Source organism: Phascolarctos cinereus, unplaced genomic scaffold (assembly GCF_003287225.1).
Source record: "Phascolarctos cinereus isolate Bilbo 61053 unplaced genomic scaffold, phaCin_HiC Scaffold_5;HRSCAF=322, whole genome shotgun sequence".
Lineage (NCBI taxonomy): Eukaryota > Metazoa > Chordata > Mammalia > Diprotodontia > Phascolarctidae > Phascolarctos > Phascolarctos cinereus.
Window position 1 is genome coordinate 47,509,385 of NW_027555958.1, and position 7,049 is coordinate 47,516,433.

Consider the following 7,049-nt stretch of genomic DNA (forward strand, 5'->3'; position numbering starts at 1 on the left):
CAAGGCTGGAGTAGGGAGGATGCCATCCTCTTTTATTTTCCTAGATACAAAGCCTCACAGCCACTGGTTTCTCCTTCCTGAGAGTAAAGTGAAGCCTTCTCCAGTACGCAATCAGTCCTTGGTTCTGCCTGACGCTGATGAACTGTAACTTTTCTCTCTGCTGAGGTAGGTGTTTTCAGATTTAATCTCGGCACTGATAGACATAGCTGATTGTTTTTAAGACAGAAAATTCCACATAAAAATGAGAACCTTATTGAGGATAGAAGTTTCACACAGTACGGCCACAGTTCAAATATGCTGTAGGGCTACACTAAAAGGTGTATTAAAAAAAATATATCAGTTTATTTTGATTTATCAACAATCACTTTCATAAGCTTTTGAGTTTTAAATTTTACTCCCCCTCCCTCCCTCCTCCCCTCCCCAAGACGGCATGCAATCTGATATAGGCTTTACGTATACATTCCTATTAAACATATTTTCACATTAGTCATGTTGTAAGGAAGAATTAGAACCTATAGAAGGAACCACAAGAAAGAGGAAACAAAACGAAACAAGAAAAAAAAAGAGCAAATAGTATGCTTCGATCTGCATTGAGACTCCATAGTTCTTTCTCTGGATGTGGATAGCATTTTCCATTGTGAGTCTTTTGGAGTTGTCTTAGATCCTTGCATTGCTGAAAAGAGCTAAGTCTATCAAAGTTAGTCATCACACAACGTGGGTGTTACTGTGTACAACATTCTCCTGGTTCTGCTCACTTCACTTTGCATCAGTCCATACAAGTCTTTCTAGTTTTTTCTGAAATCTGCCTGCTCATCATTTCTTATAGCACCACAGTATTCCATTATATTTATATACCACAGCTTGTTCAGCCATTCCCCAATTTATGGGCATCCCCTCAATTTCCAATTCTTTGCCACCGCAAAAAAAGCTGCTATAAATATTAAAAGGTGTATTTCTTTAAAAAAAGATCTTAGTGGAGAGACAGTAAGACACAATTATACCAAGAACAAGCTGGACAAGACTTGAGGGTTTGACTGTGAAATCTAAATTTAAAGGTCCCAGCTGTGCCATCTTGAATCCAGAAGGTATAGCTATGAGAGGAAGATTCTGGTACAATATTTTGACCATTTTCCTCTGCAGAGATATATTTTCCTGAGTTTTAGGCAGCATTTGGTACCATTTCATTTTTATGGGACTAGAGAGCTTTAATTCTGTCTAATCCCCCACATTTTTCAGTGTTTTAGCTTCATTTAGTTTTTTCTTTTTCTTTTTTTAAAACTCATTTCAATTTTATTAATCATAATAAAGCTTTAAAAACTGTCATGTTAGTAACCAAGAAGCTGTTTAGTTTTATTAAAAAGGCAAATGTAGCACATACTTGTGATATGCTACATCAAAATAGTTTTAAATTCCACACCTAACATTTTTCAGATAATGACTAAAAGTCATCATTGGCTAAAAGTCACTGTTTAATCAACCAATTCCATTCCCTAAAGCAAGATAACGATTACTTGGAGTGCATGAAACTTTAGGAGCAAATTATATTTACCTCTCAACAGATTCATTCCAGCAAAGTTGTCAAGGAAGTAAGCCTCTAAGGAAAATTTCACTCCTCTCTTGAGACACCATTGATTTAACATTTTCAATTTGAAAATGGGGAGAAACTCCTCACTGACTGAGTTCTTTAAAAGTTGCCTGCATCTCCCTGGGCCTTTCTAATGCCTGCAGTTCTAATTCCCTCAAACAAGAATGTGGCAAAGGGGAAGATTCTGTGCCCCTCATCTAACCTGGTATCGGGTGGTGTTATAAGACACTGATCTAAGAATGCTTCTCTTCTGAGCTATACTGGAGAAGACCGATTTCCGTGCCCATACTCAAGGTCTACAGGGCCATGAAAAGCTCTCAGTAACTGAGGAACTCTTTCAAAGGCCCTGCTTACACCCTGCCCCCTACCCCCTTTATGTTCCAAGGCAGCCTGAGAGTGGGTGCAGGGTTGAAGGGGGAAGAGGTCAGGAAGCAAAGAGTCCCAACTAAAGCATTTCTTTCTCCTCCGTCATTCAATCTGTAACAAACTCAGTCTGAATCATTCACCTCAAATGACCTTGTTGCTAGAAGAGGTTCGGAGATATGGTTGAAATGGCAGGTTTTTAGAGAAGTAAATGGCAGCCTCCTCTAAGGTTAACCTTTACACTGTATTCCTATTTTTAACAGGAATCATTTTATAACTAAAGTAGAAATCCAGTAAAGACAACTTGCAAGTTGAACCTAAGTCACCTTTAGTAGTGATGAAATTTGACAGTGACATCTTAGGCCGCCCAGAAAAGCCAGTAAGAAGAGACCAATTCCGCCTTTTTAGAAGAATTTCAAGAGTCAGAAGTTTGCCCATTCTACCTTGGACTGGCTATTTGGGGCCATCTGAGCTTATTGGCACCTTTAAACTCTTTGTTAGCCATGATCATTAGTGGGAGATGGTGTGCATTTTCCATGATATGCACCCATCCCACTATTCCCAACTCCTCCAAAGGGCAAACAGCTGAGAGTAAATGCATGATGACATCGTTGCTGGGATGTAAACCCACTCCTGGAGGTTTTCGCTATCATCTTTAAAAAATAATTGTTTCTTTTTTTTTTCTTTCCCTTTTTTTCTTTTTGGTGAGGCAATCGGGGTTAAGCGAGTTGACCAGGGTCACACAGCTAGTAAGTGTCAAGTATGCGGTCTGAGTCTATCATTCTTTTAATCTTGTTATTAGAAAACACATGCAGGACCAGGGGTTTTTCTCTCTGGTTTATGAACCGCATTGCTTCCTCCGCGTTTTTCACGGGCATCATTGGAAGCACAGAATCAAAAATCTCTTCTTGTGTCACCTTGGAATTGGGATTGACGTTGCTAAGAATAGTTGGGGGAACATGTATTGTGTCTCCTCTCCAAAGGCTTTTGTTCTTCAAGTAAATTTGTTACCTTTTTAAGGTGAGGAAGGTTGATTTTCCTTTCATAACCAGCAGACTTTTTTTTATTTCTTCATCATAGAATTTCTTCACAGTTTCCTTAATCTTCTCCACAATCTGACTTTGGAGGGATGGCTCCCAGAGAATGTAGCCTGAACCAATGACCACAATTCACAGATGTCCCCCAGGTGACATGTCTGTGACCAAACATCAAGATGTAATATGGACCCTTTCCTTTAAGCTCCAGACTCACCGGGGTCAAATGCTTGGTGGCAGCTTCCACGATAATCTTCCTGACTCTGGCACTTCCAGTAGAGAGAATAAGGTCAAATCTTTGTTTCAGAAGTTCCCTGGTTTCTTCAGTGTCACCATTAATAACAGAGTATGGCTCCTTGTCTAAACACTTGACTGTGGCCAAGAGTGTGGCCGTCCTTTCATTTCATTTTGCTGGCTTGACTAAGATAGCGTTTCCTGCTGTCATGGCTCCTAAGAATGGCTGGATATTTAGGATAAATGGGAAATTCCAAGCCTTAATAAGTAAGAGCACTCCAAAAGGCTCTGAGTAGATATGGGCCTCCTCCATCATTATGAGGAGATTCTTCTTAGCTGGCTCTGGGATAAGCCACCCAGAAAGTTTCTGCGAGTACACAGTCAAATTCCTTGAGAATACTGAGGATTTCTTGACTATGCTGAATTTCCTTTTGTGAAGTTCCTGGGCTGGTGCCACTAGGATTTCCTTCTGGCCCTCCTGCCCCATCCTCTGTAGGGCCTGTGGTTGCTGGGGGCAGAAGGGCGGTGGTCATGAGTGGCCTGTCTGGAAGGGGGTCCAGCCTGCCACACCAGCTGCTCCAGGGAGCTGCCCGGCCCTGCAGGAGACCAGAGCTGCACTTTGGTTGCCTCATGAGACCAGTGTTAGGGCCAGGCCTGGGATTGGGCCTGCTCCGACCCCTCCCCTCACCCTTACCCCTCATTCAGCAGCCAGGAAAATAGTTGAAATTGTATTCCGAATAACCAGGGCCTCTTTGTTGCCTTTCACAGATCAAAGGTTGATTGAAGATTCCAGAATCCCATTTTGAACAAGATACACAATCTGTTCAATTGTTCCCCAGCTTGCATAGTTTGTGATAGCTCATACAGCTTTTCTTTGGGACTTCAAGTCTTCCTTTGACAGAATTCTAACCAGGTTAGTCCATGATTCATAATCTGCTTTATTTAGTCTTGAGAGTGAGCTGTGATACTTGACCTGGTCCATGCAACCTCTTTCTGGATATTGGTTTGGGAATGTGTAAACCGGCCAGGAAAAATAGCAAGAAGTCCTGAGTCTATTATAATCTGAATTTCTTTTGTAATTTTTTTATTTTAAATTTAAATATAAAATGAGAAAAGAAAAAAAAACTGCCATGTACACAGAAGACCATAAGAGAGGATTTAATATAAAGCAATAATTTTCCATTTCAAGAAAACCTATGTAATAAATACCACACATTGTTTTCAAAGCTGCTCAGCTTTGCTTTCTTAGTAGTTTTCTTTGTTCTGTGCTGTGCGCTTTTTACTTTATTTTAAAATTATATTTCTTATATTTTTATTATCACCTGAATTTGTTCATCTGTCCTAGTGATGATGTTTCCTACAGTCCTTAAGATAGGGCAGCTAGGTGTCAGAGTGAATAGAATGCCTGGTCTGGAGTCAAGAACAATCTTCCTGAGTTCAAATCTGTCCTCAGACATTTACTAGCTGTATGACCTTGGACAAGTCATTTAACCCTATTTGCCTCAATTTCCTCATCTGTCAAATGAGATGGTGAAGGAAATGGCAAAGCACTTCAACATCTTTGCTAAGAAAACCCCAGATCAGGTCACAGAGTCAGACCCAACTGAAATGACTGAATAACATAGCCCTTAAGAAAGGACTGTCTGTTGGCAATTCCACCGATCTTTGACGTTTCCCTAGCTGAGACGACTCTGGTTGTTTCTGGACATACAGACAGTGTTCAGTAAATACTTGTTTTGTTAAAGGGATGACACACTTAATAGTGTTGACTGAGACTTATTTGATCAGTACTTATTGATTGATGGATGAGGATCAATTGTGAATAGAACAATAACTCAATGTACCTCCTTGGGCTCTCCACTGAGGTGCCAGGTTCTGACTGTGACCTGCTCAGGAACAGAGGAAGGACCTTTTCAGTCGATGGCACAAGATTATGTCTGTTCTTGGCTACCAGTGCATCTCCATGGAGTCATTTCTATCTCCATTTTCCAAACCGTACCGGGATCTTAAGGCAGATTCATTGTATTGTTTCCTGCTTAGAAAAGCAATATTGAAATCCATTCTAAGGGCACTGAGTTACTGTGAAGGTTATTGCAACATTTTTTTGGGATAATGCCAGCCTGAATCTCTGTGCTATGTGGCCTCAGTGTGGATTATCAGAAATTTGTGAGATGGGAGAATGTGTCTCTCTTTCTGGATAAGCAAACCATTAATTTAGACCAAAGGCAGTAGCGTTCTGAATTTCTTCTTGAGTGGTGAAACAATGATTCCAACATAATAGTAATAGCTTGCATTTTTCTAGGACTTTAAGGTTTGAAAAGCACTTTCCCTGTGTTACCTCATCTAATCCTTACAATAACCCTAGGAGACAGGGGCTATTATTATCCCCATTTTACAGATCAGGAAACTGAGGCAAGTGGAAGTTACAGTGACTTGCCCAGTGTCACACAACTAGGAAAGTGTCCGAGGCAGGATACAAACCCAGCTCTCATTTCCAGGTTCAGCACTCTATTGTGCCATCTAGCTCAGGGAAAGCACTCCAACTTGGATCAAGTGCCATTCCAACAGCGATATTTTTTTTGTGTGTCTGGACAGAGGGCAGAATTGGGTGTAGAACAGTGTATGTCCCATTTCCCTCCTTCATACCCTCGCCTAGAGTCCCCCCAACTCTGAAATGTATGCCACACCTCTATCTCTTACAATCCCAAGCTTCTTTCAAAACCCAGTTCCAGTTCTAACCCACGACACAAGCATTTCTTGAATCTTCCAATTGCTGGGGACTCCTCTCCACTAGCATTCCCTTGTGTTTATTTTAATTAATCAATTAAAATTTTAATTTAAAAATAATTAAATTTTAGATTTTTAGATTTATTTTAGATTTAGATTGCTTAGATTTTAGATTTTTTAGATTAGATTTTAATTAAAATTTAACTAATTTTAAATTAAAAAATTTTAATTTTAATTTCAAGTAAAAAATTCAATTAATTAATTAAAATAAACACAAGGGAATGCTAGTGGAGAGGAGTCACCAGCAATTTTTATATGCATATAGAATGCAAATTCCTTGAAGATAGAGACTTTGCTTTGTATCCCTAGCATCCAGTGCCTGACACAAATAGTAGGCCCTTGGAAATGCTTGTTGGTTGATTGGAGTATGAGCTAAAATGGTAGACAGGAGATTTCATTCATCTCCAGGAGGACAAAACTGGGTTTGAAGCTGAACTATGTCAGGCCTAATATAGGAATTTTCTACAAACGGGACATCAGAAATAATTATGAGTGATGTAGAAAAAAAAATTTAAGTAACTACAAGGTCCTTCCAGCTGAGATGATTCAAATGAGGCAATCTAATTCTTATGCTCTTTCAAGTCCTAATATTGTTCGGGCCCTGCAATAAAGTGTTCTTCCAGTTCTAAAATTCTCTAACCAAATTGAGTACCAAGTGGGATTATTTCTAGTCAATGCACAGAGGAAAGCTGGGAGAGAAGTTTTAGCAAACTAAACTCATTTCCTCTAAATAACTTAAAAACTTGAAAGAATTTTAAAATCCTGATCAACCACCACCTTTATGTTACCTAGACCAGTAGAGTCCTAGAATGTTAGAACCAGAAAGGATTTTGGTAATTAATCAGTCGTGAAGTATTAATTAAGTACTTACTATGGGCCAGACACCACGTCAGATGCCAACAATAGAAAGACATAAATAAAACCGTCCCTGCTTTCAAGGACCTCTCATCCAAATGAAGGAAACGGCCCACCTATATATCTAGGTACCTCAGAGATGGCCATTATGAAGTGGGACAGAGGATCTATGAGGAAAGAATTGTAGAGAA

The 7,049-nt window shown here is 39.7% G+C and overlaps 1 pseudogene; it reads right to left on the reverse strand.

The window, feature by feature from the left end:
- Positions 1 to 2,352: 2,352 nt before the first annotated feature.
- LOC110216568 (aldehyde dehydrogenase family 3 member A2 pseudogene) lies at positions 2,353 to 3,848 on the reverse strand (annotated as a pseudogene).
- Positions 3,849 to 7,049: the final 3,201 nt, after the last annotated feature.